This window comes from Scyliorhinus torazame, chromosome 2, assembly GCF_047496885.1.
Source record: "Scyliorhinus torazame isolate Kashiwa2021f chromosome 2, sScyTor2.1, whole genome shotgun sequence".
NCBI classification, from domain to species: Eukaryota; Metazoa; Chordata; class Chondrichthyes; order Carcharhiniformes; family Scyliorhinidae; genus Scyliorhinus; species Scyliorhinus torazame.
In genome coordinates, this window is record NC_092708.1 from 301,517,801 (window position 1) to 301,537,677 (window position 19,877).

The following is a 19,877-nucleotide window of genomic DNA, read 5'->3' on the forward strand; positions in this document are numbered from 1 at the left end:
GGAGACTTAGACCAAATGGACCCGCACCCTTATCTCCCATGCCACAGAAACATGACAAAAAGCTTGCACGAGTTATGATCCCTCAGAGGAGGCTCATAACGAGAAGTGGGTACTAAAAAGATTGTCCCGCGCCTGGGAGCAATCTGTACAAAACAAACCCGCAGTTAAAAATCCCGAAGAAAAGCAGGCCGACGCAGATATACAGGCAGTTACAACACACCAGAACCCCGCATGGGTGAATGAAGGAAAGAACAGCCCCCCACCCAAGTCACAGGAGTGTTACAACTGTGGTCATTTAGGACACTTTGCAAGAGATTGCAATGCCCCTAGAAAGCCACAGAGAGCCCAGCAGACGGGCAATCTGAGTAAGAAGACAGAGCCGATTAATAGTGTTAGCGCCCGTTCAGATCAGACGGACCTGACCGGAACGGACTGACGGTGTTTGGGCTCCCCCAGTTGGGTCTGCGACACCCTTTGGGATAGGTCCGGACGACCGGTAGTTGCAGCAAGAATTCAGGGACAGCCCATCGAATTTCTAAGGGACACAGGAGGGTCCCGCACCACAATAAATTCCTCCACCATGTTCCAAAAGGCCACGTGGCCCACTACAGCCACTATCACCCTCAGCTGCTTTACAGGCCACTCACAGCAGGGACACATCACAGCCCCTGTACCCATTCAAATCGGCAACATCGCCACCAAGCACCCCGTAGTTTTAGTTGATCTGCCCCACACAGCAGAACACATTTTGGGAATCGATTTAATGAATTCCCACCACCTTTCATTCGATCCAGTCAACCAGTGTGTCTGGAAAATGGCAAAATCCGCAAGAGTCCCCGCAACGCTCAACATAGGTGAATACGCGAACAAAATTAGCACTGTAGGCGAATTTTGGTTCAACCCGACCACGCTTAGCACGGACAAGCAGGTTAGGGCAGTTTTACAGAAAAACAGGACAGCATTCGCGACCCACAAACACGACTGTGGACGGATGACTGGTTCCGTACAGATCACAGGACCTGACCCTCGACCCCCAAAATAGTATGGATTTCCCCAAGAGGCAGAGGGAGAAATCGCAAAGGTAATAGACAGCTTATTAGAGCAGGGCGTACTTAGATCAGTAGCCTCCACTAATATTGCCCCGATTTGGCCAGTAAGAAAGCCCGATGGATCATGGCGACTGACCATCGATTACCGGGAACTCAACAAAATCACCCCCGCAGCAGCCCCCACAGTAGCAACAGGTCCCGAGACCATGCTCAAGCAGGGACTCAATTCCCGATTCATTACGGTTTTGGATGTCAGTAATGGATTCTGGTCCATTCCATTGGCAAAGGCGTGCCAATACAAATTTGCCTTCACTTTTAAAAATCAGCAGTACACGTGGACATGCCTGCCACAAGGATTCCACAACTCCCCCTCCATTTTCCACCGACAGCTGGCAAATGGTTTAGCCAAATTCTCTCGCCCCGAATGTCTGGTCCAGTACGTAGATGACCTACTACTGCAGACGGACACCAAGGAAGAGCACATCAAGCTTCTGTCCGAACTCCTGGAACTCTTACACTCAATTGGTTGTAAAGTTAACCCCAAAAAGGCCCAGATTTTGGAAGATAAGGTGATATATTTGGGAACAATTATCACACATGGTGAACGCGAGATCGAGCACAAAAGAATTGACTCGATTGCCAAATTGCCCCTTCCCCAGAATGTTTCAGCCCTCTGGTCGTTTTTAGGACTGGTTGGCTACTGCCGAAACCACATTGACGGTTTCGCCAGCAAGGCAGCACCCCTCTCAGACCTCCTAAAGAAAGGAGCCCCCTGGGAATGGCTTCCGCAGCATACGGATGCTGTGGACTCTTGAAAACAGGCACTCATAGCAGCCCCCGCACTACAAGTTCCAGACCCATTTTCCCCCTACGCTATAGAGGTAGCAACCACAGACCGCACCCTTTCGGCCGTGCTCCTCCAGGAATGGGACGAACAGTTAAGGCCATAGCTTACGCCTCCAGAATTTTAGATGCTGTGGAGCAGGGATTTTCAGCCTGTGAGAGGCACCTGCTCGCAGTATTTTGGGCAGTTCAGTATTTTTCGTACATTACCGGACTGAACCCCATCACAATCCTCACAGAACACACCCCCACCCAACTTTTACTGGACAAACGACTCAAGGACGGTACAATCAGTCAAATAAGAGCAGCCAGGTGGACCCTTCTCTTGCAGGGACGGGACATCACTGTGAAACGGACAAAGACCCACACTTTTTTAGCCGACAACCTACAGTACCCCGGAACCCCCCATGAATGTGAAATTATCTCTCCACACCACAACACAAGCCCCTTTATTGCGAAAACACCCCCCAGAAAGATAGGTAGTTCAACCCAGAGCCCCCAGCACACAGACACGTGCAAGCCCATAAAGATATATGTGGATGGATCTTCCACAGTATCGGATGGGAAGCGCATAACAGGTTGCGGTATTTATGTCGAGGACGCGCAGGGACGTGCCCTAGAGGAAATAGCAATAAAACCTCCAGCACACTTAGGCGCGCAGGCAGCGAAACTTGCGGCCATCGCGTATATAGTGGAACACCCAGATTCCTTCCCCAGCCCAGCAGACATATACTCGGACAGCCTCTATGTCTGCAACAGCCTTACGGAATTCCTGCCCCTGTGGAAAGCAAGAGGATTTGTTTCCTCAGACGGAAAACCCCTCCCCTTAGCCCCATTGCTCCGTCACATTTTAGAGAGAGCACAGAACAGAACTTTTGGGATAGTCAAAGTTCGAAGTCACCATCGTTCCTCCCCCCCTGGAAATGTAAAAGCCGACGCACTGGCTAAAGCAGGCTCCAGACACGGATACTTTTGGACACCCCCCAAAAGCGCACCAGTGAATGCAGTTCAGGTCTCACAGACTAAGATTGAGGATCTAGTGCAGGCCCAGAAGCAGGACAGCAATCCCAAGGCGATTTTAAAAGGAAACTATCCAGCACCCTACGAGAGGTTTAAAAATGCTCTGACCACACATGACGGTGTGATGTTAAAAGACACCCTTTATGTGGTTCCTGAACAGGACAGGAATCAACTGATTTGTTTGTTCCATGACGGTCATGGCCATCAGGGAATCGATCCCACTACAGCCCACCTCAGACAGCTTTTTTGGTGGCAGAATTTAAAGGACGATGTAAATCATTACATCGAGAATTGTCTTATCTGTGCCCAGAATAATCCGGACAGATATGCCAAAAACTCTGAGCTTAGTCACACCTGACCCGTTAATGGCCCCTGGACTAACCTCCAGATTGATTTTATAGGACCATTGCCCCCTTGCAGGAATGGTTACAAATATGCACTCGTGGTGATAGACACGTTTACAAAATGGGTGGAAGCATTCCCATCCAGGACAAACACGGCAAAGACAACAGCCAAGATTTTGACCCACCACATCTTTGCAAGAAGGGGGCTCCCCCGCAGCATTGAATCCGACCAAGGCTCCCATTTTACGGGACGTGTCATCCAGAACGTCCTCACGATATTTGGCATCACCCAAAAATTCCACATAGCATACCACCCACAGTCGAGTGGAATCGTGGAGCGCATTAATCAGACCCGAAAATCCACCCTCAGAAAAATGGACCAGCAGAACAACACCACTTGGGACTCAGTCCTCCCTTTTGTGCTGATGTTTTTGCGTAATACAGTTTCCACATCCACAGGTTACACCCCACACACTCTCATGACCAGACGCCCCATGAAAGGCACAGAATTTTTATTAGGTTTAGACTTGACCAGCCCCGAAGTGACGGCCCTCACACACGAGAACACAGTAAAACAATTAGTAGATAATGTTAAACCGGCTCAGCTAGCAGCCGCAGTGAAATTGGGCACAAGAAAGAAACAGAGCAAGGCTTGTTTCAACAAGACAGTGCATGCGACTGAGTACAGTATAGGACAGCAAGTGATGCTCTCTGTATATAACCCCAGCACATTCCTGTCACCAAAGTACTCGGGTCCGTACTCCATTGCGGACAAAGTAAGCCCTTCCGTCTACAAGATAAAGTACCCCAATGGAAAGACTGCGTGGTTCCATATCAACCAGCTGAAGGCATATGGAACACAGTCGAACCACGCACACCACGTCATGCTCGACGCAGCACACCAGACCCCACCCACAGCCAACGTAACCCTACCATCCCCCAACACATCCAGCCCAGCCACGGACTCAACCCCGACTCCACCCCCGAACTATACACTCCGCCCCAGGACGCCTACAGACTGCAGCAACAGCGACAGCGACTGTGACTCAGACAATAGCCACAGCACACCTCCCTACTATCACCATGCAACCGGACCCACACCCAGCGAATCTGACCACGATTCGAGTGATCCCTTCATGTTCACTTTCCTGAACTAACCACACCACCGACCACCGACCCACCATGACGACCCCGATTCCGTCCCCACACAACTAGACACCACCTATTGGCACAGAGACAATTCATTCAGACTCGTCCGGAATGATGAGAGTGATCCGAAATCACACCAAGCAGCCCTATGAGCCCTGGTACACTCAAGAGTTTGGCATCCAGGAGAAGGTGACGACCTTGAGTCTGACTCCCAAAACGAGAACCCCTTTGTGACCCTGTTCGCAACCGATAACTGAGGTGTCCAGATGATGTTTTAAAAGGAACCGCTTGGGAGAAATGGTGTCCTTTCTGATGGAACCTGCAGCATGTTTTATGTTGTTTGTAGTGTTTTGTTAATGTTGTATGTTAGACCGGGAAAAACATTTCCACGGCTCCACGCCTTTTCGGCCGAAACCTCTGAGGACTTGCCCACAGAGACTTGCTATTGGCCAGACGCTAGTTCAGAGGATCTAGTTTGTCTGCAGAGACTTGTTAAGGTCCCAGATGCCAGTTCAGCGGAACTCGTCTGTCGACGGAAACCCAGACCCCCGTTCATAGCTGCCCTTCTGGTTCGAGGATGGAACCAATACGGCAGCCCCCCACGATGACTCTATTTCTTGCCCGTTCTTGTCGGTTGCTCAGGCAGTGGAGAAACGGCTTGGGACCCGCCCTGCCTGGGAACCCCTCTCTGGTCAGCTATGCTCGGATAGGGGAGACACGGCGCACTCCATCCAACTCTTACCCGTCGCGGCCCATACGCACCTCATTTTGGAAACTTTTAGTTCAAAAAATTTTGTTTTGTTTCAGGTAACCCGTAGGTTGCCAACCATATGCTATTTACACCCTCAAACATTTGGATGGTAAATCGCACAGTCTGCGAGACGGCTCGCACTGGTTCATTATTTGAAAGTGTGTCTTGTCCTAAAATTCGGTTTTTGAAAAAAAATGAGGGAGTCACACATTTTGTGACCAATTATAAAGGGAGTAATTGGCACTAAAGGACAGCCAGGCTATCATACGAGATGTTAAACCAAGATAATAACAGACACTATGCTTGATCACACAGAACTCCAGAAGCTCCAGGACCGGAGAAGAGAAGAGAAGAGAAGAGAAGTGAAAGAAGAAGAACCATGAGGACATCCTCTGCGTGGTTCATCATTATACTGGACATTTGCTTGCGCGCGAACATGAACCCCATGACCTCAAGCCCCCCCAGCCGTTAATGATTCACTTCCCCACAGTACCCAGAGCCCAGTCACCAGCGACACCACACCATCTTGGTGTGCCAGGTTCATAACCTGGTACTCCCTGTCCTACTTGATAGAATCCCTACTGGTATTGGCGATACTCTGCTGCATCGTGCAGACTATGCATATGAGAAAATGGAGAAGGAGAGCCTACCGCGCTCGCACCCCGGTATATAGGATCAGGCCCCCTATTTTCGGATACGACCAGACCCCCGACCCCCGCGATCTATAATAAAGAGCATTCATTTGCGTTTTTGTTGTAAATAAAGAAATGTTCATGAGCAATTTTACAATCCTGAGCTTGACTGCCAAGCCAGAAAAATGTGTATAAACTGCTATGATTTTGTTTGTATGGCTTAGGAAGTTAGTGTGATGAAATATTTGAGTGAGTGTAGTCTATTAAGGATAGTTAGAGGTTCCCATTTGTTTTGTTTTGTAATGCATGTCCCTGTTTGACATAGCGGCCCATAGAATTGTCAGTTAAAATTTTTTTGCATAGTTATGGTCAGTGCAGAGGCCATGAAAGAAGTGCTCACCAGGTCAGGGAATGAAAACAACGCAGTTATGTGATCCTTCACGCTTCGCGTTAGGATCACAAGGGGGGAGTGTAGCCACCTAAATTGGCCAACTCCCGATTTAAAATGGCGAACGGCAAAGGCTGATGGGAAAGTCAGCCAACACAGGCAGAAACCAGCAGGTGCAGGTTTGCTGTGTATTTAACTCTGCAAAAGCCCAGACAGCATCGATACCAGCGACCATCAGCATACCAATGTAGCAGCAATCTACATACTGATGAGCAATCCCCGGGAACAATAAGTAACATTTGGGACACACAAAGCAAAGCCAGACCCCCCGGTGCCAGCAGGAGCCAACACAAAGGAGGTGAACGAACACCTCAAGACCGCCCATCGATCAGGGAACCACTGCAGTATTGGAAAAGTCGAACCAAGCGATTGGAACAAAGTCCAATCACCTAGAACCAGGTACAGGGTCTGCCCCAAAAGGCGGGTAGCCCCTGGGGACTATAAGAGTTAAGCCCCAAATTCAACTCGCTCTCTTCGTCCTGCCCAGGTCACCCAGCAACGGGAACCAACCTTGACCGTGACCGGTGCAGTGACCACCAAAAGAAGTAAGTCTTAATTCAACACTTGCTACGAGATAGGCGCTCCTAGCTACCAATCCGTACCAACTTCGAATCCCGCAGACTCAGAACCCAAATGAAAGGCCATTTGTTCCCCTGACCTGGTGGTCCAGTCCGAAGTTAAGTATAGGCCTGTTAGTTGTAGAAGTAGCTTAGACGTAGAATTTGTGCATGAGTAGCGATTACTGTGTATAATAAATGTGCTTTGATTTGCATATTACTAATCAGTGTATTGAGTTATTGATCATTACTTGGACTTGAACCTCGTGGCTGTATCATTAAGATACCTGGCGACTCGAGAGCAAAGGTTATAAAACAGAGCAATTGAACCAACCAGAATGTTAGCAACACCACAGGGGGGCATTACACCAACCCATATATAAAAGACACCACACACATGATCTGCCTCTTTCCAGTGGAGACAGTCTGTGAGTAGAGACACAGGGTTGATTCAATATTACACCCACCACGTGGATTGCAGCAACTGGTTAGTCAGTCTGGGTAGCTATAGTAGGATTAGCAGTAGTGTCGAACCTGAGTAATAGAAGTGTAAATAGTTTAATAAACGTGTTGAAGTTATCTCCACGTCTGAACCTTCCTTTGTCAAGTGCACCACAAGGAAGCCGCTTATGTTACACCTACAACATAACAAATCAGACTCCCTAAGAGATAGGTTGGGCACAGTAGGGTGGGGGATCTGGAGGCCACGGTGGGGTCACTGAGAGGTGTCGACAGATTGGGGCGTCCTATAAAAACCCGATCTGCGAGTGCTCTTACATCATAGATCATAGAATTTACAGTGCATCTTGCACTGGCGAGTTGAGCTTGTCAGTGCAGGAAATTATGTAAATGCAGCCTCGGCGGGGCATTTCTCGGCGAGCCCAAAAAAAGCCCCGGCAAGGTGCCGTTGCAAGGTGGATTGCAATGCCGAGAAACACCTCACTCAACCCGCCTGAAACGGGACTCTGTTTCTGTCCTGTTGAGTCGGGCCCAATAAGTTTCTTTCTTTTGTTCTTGCTGCCAAAATGAACCATTTTACATTTGCCCACATTATACTCCATTTAACAGATCTGTGCCCACTCACTTAGCCCATCCATGTCCCTTTGTGGCCTCCTGATGTCCTCTTCACCATTTATTGCCCTCTCTCTCTTTGTGTGACAGCAAATTCTGCCACCATACCTCCGGCCTTTTCACCCAAGTCATCTATATAAATTGTAAAATGTTGAGGCCCCGGCACTGATCCGTGTGGCACACCACTCATCACATCCTGCCAAGCAGACAGAGACCCATTTCTTCATGACATTTACTGATCCTCTGATTAATTATTTGATGCAGACTAAACCTTCCCACAAAAAGATCTTTGTTAACTTACATTGTGACACTAATTCGTTCTAGTGCAGCAGCAAAAATAAGTTGAATTGCACTTTAAATACATTACTTCATCCGTATTTCGAATGATTTACAAAAAAACTATTGCTCAGTTTAATCAGTGCTATCTAAATCACCCCATTATTAACCTCTTTTTCAGGAACTGAGCTTCTGTTGACTGAGGAAATTTGTATCCACCATCCGATCAATTCCACAGCACTGTATTTGCAAAACTTTCAATTAATGGAATAATATCTCATTATCTTTGGTTTGCTGAGGAAATATATATTAGCCACAACAGTATGCTGAAAGCCTATATTTCTGTACTAATTACAGGCTTTGTTTTGTCTCCCATGAGCATATTTTACAGACTAGTCAGTCTTACAAAAGGTACCAATGTTAATCCACTATTTGCCTTGTTCTCCATTGCAGCTGCTTAGGAGGTAGAGTGCAAACAGAACTATATTTAAGGTCATTCCTTTTAAATCCACTGCATGGAGTTACAAGCAGGGAAGAAAGAAACTAAATTATTGCTGGGAATAACATTAAGAAAAGACTCGAGATAAGATAACCTCATTGTTCCTTTATTTATGAGGCTCGGGGAGACTGTGCTCTGCAGTGCATTAACCAGTCAATGATAAAGAGATTGCATCAGGATTCCAGGATTAAATATTAGTCCTGGGGTTCCAGCAACAAAGTGAACTCAAATAGCCACACCAGAGAAAACAGTTAAAGGAATCAATTTTTCACATTTTCTATAATTTTATTAGCATTGCTAAGCTATTTTTTTTCTGAAGGATAAAATCGCTGTTCAAGTTTAATAACGGTTTAATATTTCTGTATAACTTAACTTTAATATTGCTATTGTTGTTCCATGCTACTATTGTAGTCCCCTTAAAAATCCTTAACTGATTTTCCCAGTATAAATTGCAATTGTAATGACCGTATTGGTTATCTTTTGAGGACTCATTTGCCGTCTAGATGGGCACACCATTCAAAGCAAATCTCTTGGGGCAGCACGGTTGCATTGTGGATAGCACAATTGCTTCACAGCTCCAGGGTCCCAGGTTCGATTCCGGCTTGGGTCACTGTCTGTGCGGAGTCTGCACGTCCTCCCCGTATCTGCGTGGGTTTCCTCCAGGTGCTTCGGTTTCCTCCCACAGTCCAAAGATGTGCAGGTTAGGTGGATTGGCCGTGATAAATTGCACTTAGTGTCCAAAATTGCCCTTAGTGTTGGGCGGGGTTTCTGGGTTATGGGGATATGGTGGAGGTGTTGACCTTGGGTAGGGTGCTCTTTCCAAGAGCCGGTGCAGACTCGATGGGCCGAATGACCTCCTTCTGCACTGTAAATTCTATGAAATTTCCTTGTTTCCTGGTCAAGATTCATTCCTCAACCAACCCCACTTCTTCTTCAGTCCGCTGCCTAAATATAGGTCTGGTCACCAGCCCCCTGACCTCCACAACAAGCAGGGAAAGGAGGCAGGTGCCAAATCCTCCCAATGCTGTCAGAACAGGGATTAAACCCCATGCTGTTGCCACCAATCTGATCCACACCGGCCCAAGAAGTCTAAGTTACTTTGGCAACATACACTTATACATACAGGTTGTAGCCTGGAGCTATGCACAGTGATGGTAGAGGTTCAAATTTATTGAACTGGAATCTCTTCCACTCTTACTGGAATGTTTTGGACGAATTTACAAGTTGAGACTCTATTTTGCTGCATTATGAACACACTTAGGGTGGCATGGTGGCACAATGGTTAGCACTGCTGCCTCACAGCACTGAGGACCCGGGTCCGATCCCGGCCCTGGGTCACTGTCCATGTGGAGTTTGCACATTCACCTATGTTTGCGTGCGTCTCACCCCCACAACCCAAAGATGTGCCAGATAGGCGAATTGGCCACTCTAAATTTCCTCTTAATTGGCAAAGAAAAGAATTGGGTACTTTAAATATTCTGGGAAAAAAAACTTCCGTGATCATTAAGTCCTGGAATGGTACTTGATCCCAGAGCTTCTGGCTGACAGGGAGGAATGCATACCCATTGCACCACCAGACCTCCCATCCAACATCACTAAAATAGATCAGTTTAGCCAAATTCCTCTATGTTGTACCTTGCTGTGGAATATTGGAACAGAAATGGATCATTCAACCCCTCGGAATTGTTCTGCCATTCAATTACACATGGTCGATTTGTACATCAGCTTCATTTATCCACTTTTATCCCATTTAACTTGCCGTCTCAACATAATAAACATCTGTCAGCTTCAGTCTTAAAAATTTCACTTGAAATTTTTATTTCAGTGCAGGGAATTCCTGCATCATGTGTACAAATTGCATAAACTTGCTTGTATTTATATGGATATATGTGGTTGGAAGGTAATCAAATCAAGGTATTTAATACGATAAACGTGTGAGATTGAAAAGGTATCGAGGAACTATTTGCTCTGATGGGGAAATCCACAATTAAAGGGCCCCCAATAGAGCTAGATCATTAAGGATTGAAAGCAAGAACCACTAGGCAAAACCTTCCACTTTTCTTTCTAAGTGCTTGAAATACTGCCCCCAACTTTTCTCTCCATATTTTGTCGCACTTAGTAAAACTTACTGTTGGGTGGGGTTACTGGGTTATGGGGATAGGGTGGAGGTGTTGACCTTGGGTAGGGTGCTCTTTCCAAGAACTGGTGCAGACTCGATGGGCCGAATGGCCTCCTTCTGCACTGTAAATTCTATGAAATTCTATGAAAGGTGTTTATGAATTGTACACCGCTATAAACAACAGTGAAACAGAATACCCGGAGGCCTTGTTCATCATGGCCGAGGACTTCAACCATGCACCTCAAGGGTGTACTGGTAAAATTCCAACAACACATCACCTGTCCCACCAGGTACCGTAGCATCCTTGACCACTGCTGCACAAACATCAAAGGCGCCTACCGCTGCATCCCCCGACCACATTTTTGAAAATCAGCCACTCCTTGTCCCTTCATATAAGCAGAAACTTAAGCCGGAGGATCCCATTAAGAAGATTGTGCAATGCTGGTCTGAGGCAACGGAAGAGATCCTATGTGACTGCTTGGAGTCAGTGGACTGGTCCATAGTCAAGAACTCAGCGGCCAACCTGGATGAGTATGCAACTACCGTCACAGACTTCAACAGTATGTGTACCAAAGATTGCGTGCCAAAGAAGGTAGTATGTACGTTCTCCAGCTGATAACCATGGTTTAAGTGGGAGATCCACTTCCTATTTAAGTCCAGGTCAGAGGCGTTCAAGACAGGCGACCATGACGTATACAAGAAATCCAGGTACAACCTCCACAAAGCCATCAGGGACACCAAGAGACAATACCAGACTAAGCTAGAGTCCCAGACTAATGACACAAACTCTTGTCGGTTGTGGCAAGGCTTAAACAATATGACCGGCTAGAAAGCAAAGCCGAGGAGAATCTCTGACAACAGAGCATCCCCCCTTGATGAACTCAATGCATTCTATGCTTGTTTCAAGCAGGAAGACAATGAACTGTTGTCAACTTCCCCAACAGCCTTGGACAGATACTCAGAAGTTAGATCGGCCTTCTTGAAAGTGAACCCATGGAAATCAATGGTTCCTGGCGGAGTCTCTGGTCATGCACTCGGATCCTACGTGGACCAACTGGCGGGTGTGTTTGCAGCCATCTTCAACCTCTCCCTATTCCGTTCCGAGGTTCCCAGTTGCTTCAATAAGATCACTATCATACAGTTGCCAAAGAAGAACCAGGTAATGTGCCTCAACGACCAATGACAAGTAGTCCTGACATCTATCATTATGAAGTGCTTCGCGAGGTTAGTCATAAGACACATCAACTCTATCCTTCCAGATTTCCTTGATCCACTGCAATTCGCCTACCGCCACAACCAGTCCACAGCCGACACTATCTCCCTGGCCCTACACTCATCCTTGGGGCATCTCGACAACAAGGACTCCTAGATCAGACTCCTAATCATTGGCTACAGCTCCGCCTTCAACACCATAATCGCAGCCAAGCCCATGTCCAAACTCCAAACCTAGGATTCGGCTCCTCCCTCTGCAACTGGATCCTCGACTTCCTGAACCATAGACCACAATCAATAAGAATAAACAACAACACCTCCTCCACGATAATCCTCAATACCGGGGTTCCGCAAGGCTGCATACTTAGCTCCCTACTATACACCCTATACACACATGACTGTGTGAGAAAATTTGGCTCCAACTCCATCTACACGTTTGCTGATGACACGACCGTAGTGAGTCAGATCTCAAATAACGATGAGTCAGAATACAGGAGGGAGATAGAGAACCTTGCGGAGTGGTGTAACAACAACAATCTCTCCCTCAATGTCAGCAAAACTAAGGAGCTTCAGGAAGCGAAGTGTCGTACACACCCATGTCTGCATCAATGATGCCGAGGTGAAGATGGTTGACAGCTTCAAATTCCTAGGTGTAAGCATCACCAAAAATCTGCCCTGGTCCACCCACATCGACGCTACCACCAAGAAAGCACAACAGCGCCTATACTTCCTCAGGAAATTAAGGAAATTCGGCATATCCGCAATGACTCTTACTAATTTTTATAGACACCATAAAAAGCATGCTATCTGGCTGCATCACAGCCTAGTATGGCAACTGCTCGGTCCAAGACTGTAAGAAACTGCAGAGAGCCCAGTCTATCACGCAAACTCACCTCCCATCCACTGACTCCATCTGCACCTCCCGCTGCCTTAGGAAAGTGAGCAACATAATCAAAGACCCCTCCCACCATGGTTATTCTCTCTTCCAACCTCTTCCATCAGGGAGGAGATACAAAAGTCTGAGAACACGCACTAACAGATTCAAAAAAAGCTTCTTCCCTGCTGTTACCAGACTCCTGAATATCCCTCTTGTGGACTAAACTGATCTTTCTACACATCTTCGCTACGGTTGTAGCACTATACTCGGTATGCTTCACCAGCTGTCCATGTCTATGTATTACATCGTGTATCAATCGTATGCCCTATGTTTTTCATGTATGGAGCGATCTGCCTGGACTGTACGCAGAACAATACTGTTCACTGTACCTCGGTACACGTGACAATAAATCTAAATCTAAATCTAAATTTGATCCCAAGCCAGATGGTGAAAAATTAAACCCATCATTTTTTTGGTAATAGACTTATTTACAGAATATAACATTACTTATGTCTGCCTCCTATCCACTCCCCCAGTGCTTCAGCAGTCCCTATTTATAAAAGCTCTAGGTACTTAATTAAACAATGCCCTTCATCGTGTATCTTGATAGTATAATTAACATACCATTAACAAGTTGCAATTTTAATAATTGTTGCTTAACTTGATGCATCAATCTGATGGTAAATGTATTTTTTCTTGTTATTTCCTAATTAATGATAATTAAAAGAAAGTGTGCATAATGCATGAATTTCCATTTATTGAAGTTGCTGTGCTCATAAATCAATAGGGTCCCACGTTGATATTTCTGCTCAGCCATCACATGCAATCTGGGACTGCCTGTTTTATCATGGAAATCATTCCCATGAGGCGAGTTAATATTTTTACTAAGTTCAGAAAATCCGAATGCATTTTATCCAGTTTCAGGATTGGTTACCTCCACTGTGCACAGAGCAATCAAGACAACTCAGAGATTTGAGTAAATTAAACCCTGTATGACACAGGGTGGAAAATTTTAATGTAGCCCTATTCCTTACATGGTTACAGTCCTCAGTGAAATCCTTTAATAATGACATTTATGTGTATCTCTATGCCTGTAATATAGGAATGGTGTATTGGTTTGTAATTCTAATATAACTTGAATTGAACATTACCCTTCTTTTAATATCCCACTGAATTTGTTTGTCTACTATGATTGCTGCATGGTTGTTACATGTTTGCATCAAAACATAGAAAATAGGAGCAGGAGGAGGCCATTCGGCCTTTCGAACCTGCCCCACCATTCATTATGATCATGGCTGATCATCCAACTCAGTAACCTATTCCCCCTTTCCCCCCATATCCTTTCACCCGTTTAGCCCCAAGAGCTATATCTAACTCCTTCTTGAAAACATACAATGTTTTGACCTCAACCTCTTTCTGTGATAGTGACTGGTGCACCAATCCCCTAGTAGTCTTTGGACAAGCTAAACGCGCCAGTGCAGGAAATGACTTAAAGAATGGCCTCGTCAGGTTAGGGAGCTCCATGCCGAGGCCAAAAAAACACAAAGTACTGTTGAAGAGCGGGGTCTTTCTTGGCGTTGCAGGGAGCAAGAAACATCCTGCTAAATGTGCTGTTCAATGGACTTTAACTCAAGCCTGCTGAATCACGCCCGCTATCTCTAATTTTCCCATTAGCCATGGTTTGGCCACCTTTCCTGTTTTACTTTTGCACCAGACAGGAATAAACAACTGTTGCATGTTTCTCATCTGGTTAAATAGTTTTTATATGAGTGGGTTGCGGAGGAGAGGTCAGTGTGGGTGGATTGGAGGAGGCCACTTATAATGTGGGAAAATGTGAACTTATTTGGCAGGAAGAATAGAAAGCAGCATAATATCTAAATGAAGGGAGATTGCAGAACTCGGACATACAGAGAGAATCTGGTGTCTTAGTATACAAATCACAAAACATTAGTATGCAGGTACAGCAAATGATGTTGTTTAATTATAAGTGGAATGCAATATAAAGGTAGGGACATTATTCTACAGGATATTGATGAAAACACATCTGGAGTATTGTGCACAGTTTTAGTTTCCTTATTTAAGAATGGTGTGAGGGACTATTCTAAAATATATAGTGTATGTTCATTGCTATCTCTAAAAATGTCATACTGTACCTAAAATGGCTGAATCCATGTCTGTATATGACTGCAAAAATATCCAGCTGCTGATACCACAAAAACTCACGTTATCCCTCAAGAGCCATTAATGATCCCTTGAGAGCTGCACAGTCTGAATTCAAAGGGAGCTATACAAAGGCCATCTGCAGTTTATAACCCAAGCTGGCCAACAGGGGTCTGCTCGTCTCCTACGACAAAGGGCCCAGAAACCTTCCCTTCAATTCTTAATGATTGAGATATTTAACAATCTCAGGGACTCAGACTAGGCATACGCATCCTTTGTCACAGGCATATTGCAAAGTGGGAGTCATACGACTTGGGCCTCTGGCTTGTGGAACCAGTAAGATTGCCTTGCTGTACTGCAAAATCTCAGTCTGCTTTTTTATCATGGCTAGCAGCGTCCTAGAGTAGGAACTCTGGCCCAGGTCGAACCCCTGGCCCCAGCTACACTGCTTCTGCTGGAAATTCTGTCCTATCACCTACAAGACTGAATTTATACATGCTGAATCTCACCATGTGACGTCAACACCATCGACAAAGTAAATTATCCAGCATTGGTTTTCAACCCACTGACCTCATGAAGGAATACCATTACGGACTTTCATTCTAGAACCCATGTGAACACATATTTATTTTTTCTGCTGTCTCTTTACTGTAAATCCTTGTTTTCTCTATCCCTTTCTTTACTGTCTGAGTGTGGAGGCCACCTCTGCGTTTTGAGCATTATACAAATAAATTAACCCTTTGAGCTTATCCTATCTCACGTTTGCCATGGACTTATTACTAGAAGATTGGATCACACAAAAGACGAAGGATTGGGAAATACACCACTACTTATAAAGAGAGAAGCAAATCATCTTTCTTTTTATGGTGGTAAGAGAAAGAGCAGCACTGCTTAAATTAACCCCCCTCCTGTCTGTAACAAATGACATTATTTCATTAGAAGCAGTTCAGAGAATGCTCACTCAATTAATCCTGGGATGAGGGTGCTATCTTATGAGGAAATGTTGTAGCAATTGGAGTTTAGAAGAATGATGGTCTTATTGAAACATAAAAGATCTTGAGGGAGTTTTACAGACTGGATACTGAAAGATAGATATTTTAAGATGGTGATGAGGAGAACTATTTCTTTCATAGGGTTGTGAATCTGTGGAGCTCCCTTCCCCGAAGAGTGGTAGAGGTAGGGTTATTGAATATTTTTAAGGCAGTGGCAGATAGATTCTCAAGAACATAGGAATATGGGAAATACGAGCAGGGGTAGGCTATTTTGCACCTCGACCCTGATCCTCTATTCCATTACATCATTGTTGATATTCTAACTCAGCGCTCTTGCCCTGCACTATCCCCATTCTCGATGAACAATAAAATCAAAGAGTATCGGGAGGCAGGCAGGATAGTGGTGTTGAGGCCACAGTCAGATCAGCCATGATTTTATTGAAGCGTGGAGCAGGTTTAAGGGGTTGAATGGCCTACTCCTGCTCATAATTTGTATGTCTGTATGTTCACAGTGAGGGGCTGAGAAAGATTCCTTTGTTGCAGGAGTTTGAAACATCAGGTTATGCAAAGGGTAAAAAGCAAAAAAGAAGTGTAATATGTAAGGGATGTTTTCTCACACATGGCAAACAGCGAGTGAGTGTCCATTTTTTTGTAGCAGGTGACATGGGGTGGGAGAAGGGGTCAAAGGTTCAGTGTACAGCCTTAGAATACTGCAAGAGTATTGAATTAAGGTCTTCCAAACATACAAAGAAAGTGCAGGGAAGGATTGAAGGCAGCAGGTTATCTTGTTTGAACTAATAAGGCCATCAAACTTATTCTTGCCCACAAAGAAGTCCAGAGGGTCAAAATAGATGGCAGTCACTGCTCTCGCCACCTAGCCTACGTTTAAGGGCTACAAGATCAAATTCTGAACAGATCACCCTCTGCTTTATATCTCGATAAGGACACATCCTTCTCCTAGATTGCCTACTTATTCCATTGCTTATGTCCCTTTACGCAATGCCACTTTGTGTATGCTGCAGCTGTACCACGTCTTGGCCCTGACTCAGCTACATGCCTCCTTTCCACTTCAACAATGACTGACTTGAGACCTAACTCTACCCCATTACTAGTTTTCCATCACCCCCTCCTGCCTTTATGATGCATTGCAAGCTGGGTTTACAGACACTGCAGATCTCTCAATATTTAAATTTGCTGACTGTTCAGTTTACAATAAGGTCAGTACGAAAATGAAAATCGCTTATTGTCACGAGTAGGCTTCAATGAAGTTACTGTGAAAAGCCCCTAGTCGCCACATTCCGGCGCCTGTCCGGGGAGGCTGGTACGGGACAGTACAACAATGTTGCGACCTCATTTTCAGACCCGTTACATATTTTGGTTAGATAAGCAGCTGGAGCACATGCATGTTAGACATTAACGAATCACTCTTAAATAATGTCTTAAATCTTAAATGTGAACCCCGTGGTCATTTAATTACCCCTGCCCTCCACCCAATCACAACCTTTTGATCTTTCACTGTTTCCCGCCCCCACTCTTTTGCCTGGCTTTGTACTTGCTTAAAAGCTATTCATATGTAACCTTGTCCTGTCATCGACCTGAAACACAGAGAGGCAATTTTGACCTGACCCACTGTCAGACAATTGAAAGGATTGGTTGTAATGACAAGGTTTGACACCACACCCAATTGGACCCTCCATGGACATTAATGTAGAATAATAGTGGGTCTGATTTGTACCCGATTCCATCGGCTTCCTAATTGATAAGTTAATCGCCGTAAAAATAGGAGTGGGGTGATGGAAAATTAGTAGTGCGGTAGAGGGTGGCACGATAGCACAGTGGTTAGCATTGTCGCTTCACTGTGCCAGGGTCCCATGTTCGATTCCCGGCTTGGGTCACTGTTTGTGCGGAGTCTGCACGTTCTCCTCGTGTCTGTGTGGGCTTCCTCTGGGTGCTCCGGTTTCCTCCCACAAGTCCCAAAATAAGTGCTGTTAGGTAATTTGGACATTCTGAATTTTCCCTCTGTGTTCCCGAACAGGCGGCGGAATGTGGCAACTAGGGGCTTTTCACGTAACTCGATTGCAGTGTTAATGTAAGCCTACTTGTGACAATAAAGATTATTAATTTTTTTAAAAATTAATTGTCCCCTATTAACTTTTTTTGTCTCCCTCCTGTCCACAGATGCTGTTTAACTTGTTATTTTCCTTTGTTATTTCAGATCTTCAGCATCCACAATATTTTGCTTTTGGTGGTGTATTAAGCTATGCTTTTCCAGACCCTTCAGTCCTACAATGGTGAAGATTTTCCTCCCCTGTAAGGGGGTAGCCTTTGAAGGTACAATAGTATCTGTAGTCCTAGGATATAGAAAGAAAGCGTACTGAGTCAAATTGGGTTGGCTCTCAGCAGTGTGACACCAACAAAGTTAAGACTAGTCCTTGTGCACTTCTAGTGGTAAACGTGCTGATGGGGAAAGTCCTGCCCAAACTATGTTTGTACCGTATTTCTTTCCAGAAAGAAACTGAAATGCGGCTCTTCCTCCTATTTTAGTTCAGGATTTTCTCCACAATTTTTCACAGAAATCCCAGCGTGAATATTATTGTCAAAATCATTTGTTTGACCTAAATGAGGTGTAATGACCTGTAATTTGTTATTCTGAATTCATTCTGATCTGAGTTACATGGAGAAGTTTAAACCACGTCTACCTTTGGTGGTCAATGGATTATACCATAAACAGTTGCTGAGAATTGGATGTGCATTATCCCTAAGATCACCTCTATGGAAAAACAAATAGCTTTATTTTTGAGCAAGTTAGTTTTGCAGTAGTTTGGAAAATATGTTTTAGTGAAAAAAAAGTCTGCATTTTAGAGGCTCCTAGAAACACGCTTTTAAAAATAGTAACTGCCCACGAATGGAAGAGAGGGAAGGTTTTTTTTAACAAAATAATAAGGGTAAAAAAAATCAAAACTTGTTGCATCCATGTTACTGGTCTAAGTGGGAGAAATGAGGGCCAATTTTGTCCTGAAGGCATTTATCAAGCTTCAAGACAGCGCTCCTTTACCTCACAAAGTAATTTGGCCCCTTAAATTTGTAAATGGGAGACCTTTCTTCACCCCCCTGCTGAAAATGCAGGGTGAGATATGGTGCAGGAGCCAGCTCTGTACTTCTCAAGGGTTCTTCACGAACTATTGCAACCTGCGCAGCCACCAACAACAAAATCTCTTTTAAAAATCAATCCTGTGGAACGTGAAGTAATAGCCCCCACCCTCCGACTCCTGCTCTATCCTCATTTACTGGTGATGCAAGAGGCCAGGCATTCTTTTTCTGAAAATGGGTGATCCGCCGAGAGTGCCAGTAGCATGTTCAAATAATGTTAATGAAACTAATTCTGTGCTTACCTTGAGCCGCCATCCTGTCCCATGTGAGGTGCCCAATTCAAGGCCCCAAACAGGCCTGGAGGGATTTCCACCCCATACTGTTGTAAGATTGACTCTTTGTGACAAGACAGCTTATCAAATTAGGAACTTTCTTCCTGGATAAATTAAAACCAGTTTCACATAAAGAACTGATTATCTTCCCATCAGGCAAATATTGACTGAGTTGGCTAATCAGTTGCTGAGTATAAACAGCTCTCTTTTACATTTCAGTCAGCAGCAGGCAGCCTTGTGTACTCTGCAGTCTCGTGTAATCTCAGCCAACAATTGATAGTGCAGCAGATCAAAGCCTGAAGGGAGAGAGCCCAGGTAATTTCTGCATAAAAATGCACATTAAACAACTGATAGCAGCATAAAAAGAAGTCTTTAGATACTTTCACCAAAGTTTAAACAGCAAGTAGATTTTTGGTTAATGTGGGTGATACATAATGGTTGCTGGAGCTGTCCTGT

The 19,877-nt window shown here is 45.1% G+C and overlaps 1 long non-coding RNA gene across 1 annotated transcript in view; it reads right to left on the reverse strand.

Moving 5' to 3' along the window:
* LOC140407886 (uncharacterized) overlaps positions 1-19,592 on the reverse strand; it is a 181,810-nt gene extending 162,218 nt beyond the window's left edge. The window contains exon 1 of the long non-coding RNA XR_011939859.1: positions 19,392-19,592. This is a non-coding gene — a long non-coding RNA (uncharacterized lncRNA). The remainder of the gene's footprint in view (positions 1-19,391) is intronic.
* Between the last annotated feature and the right edge of the window lie 285 nt (positions 19,593-19,877).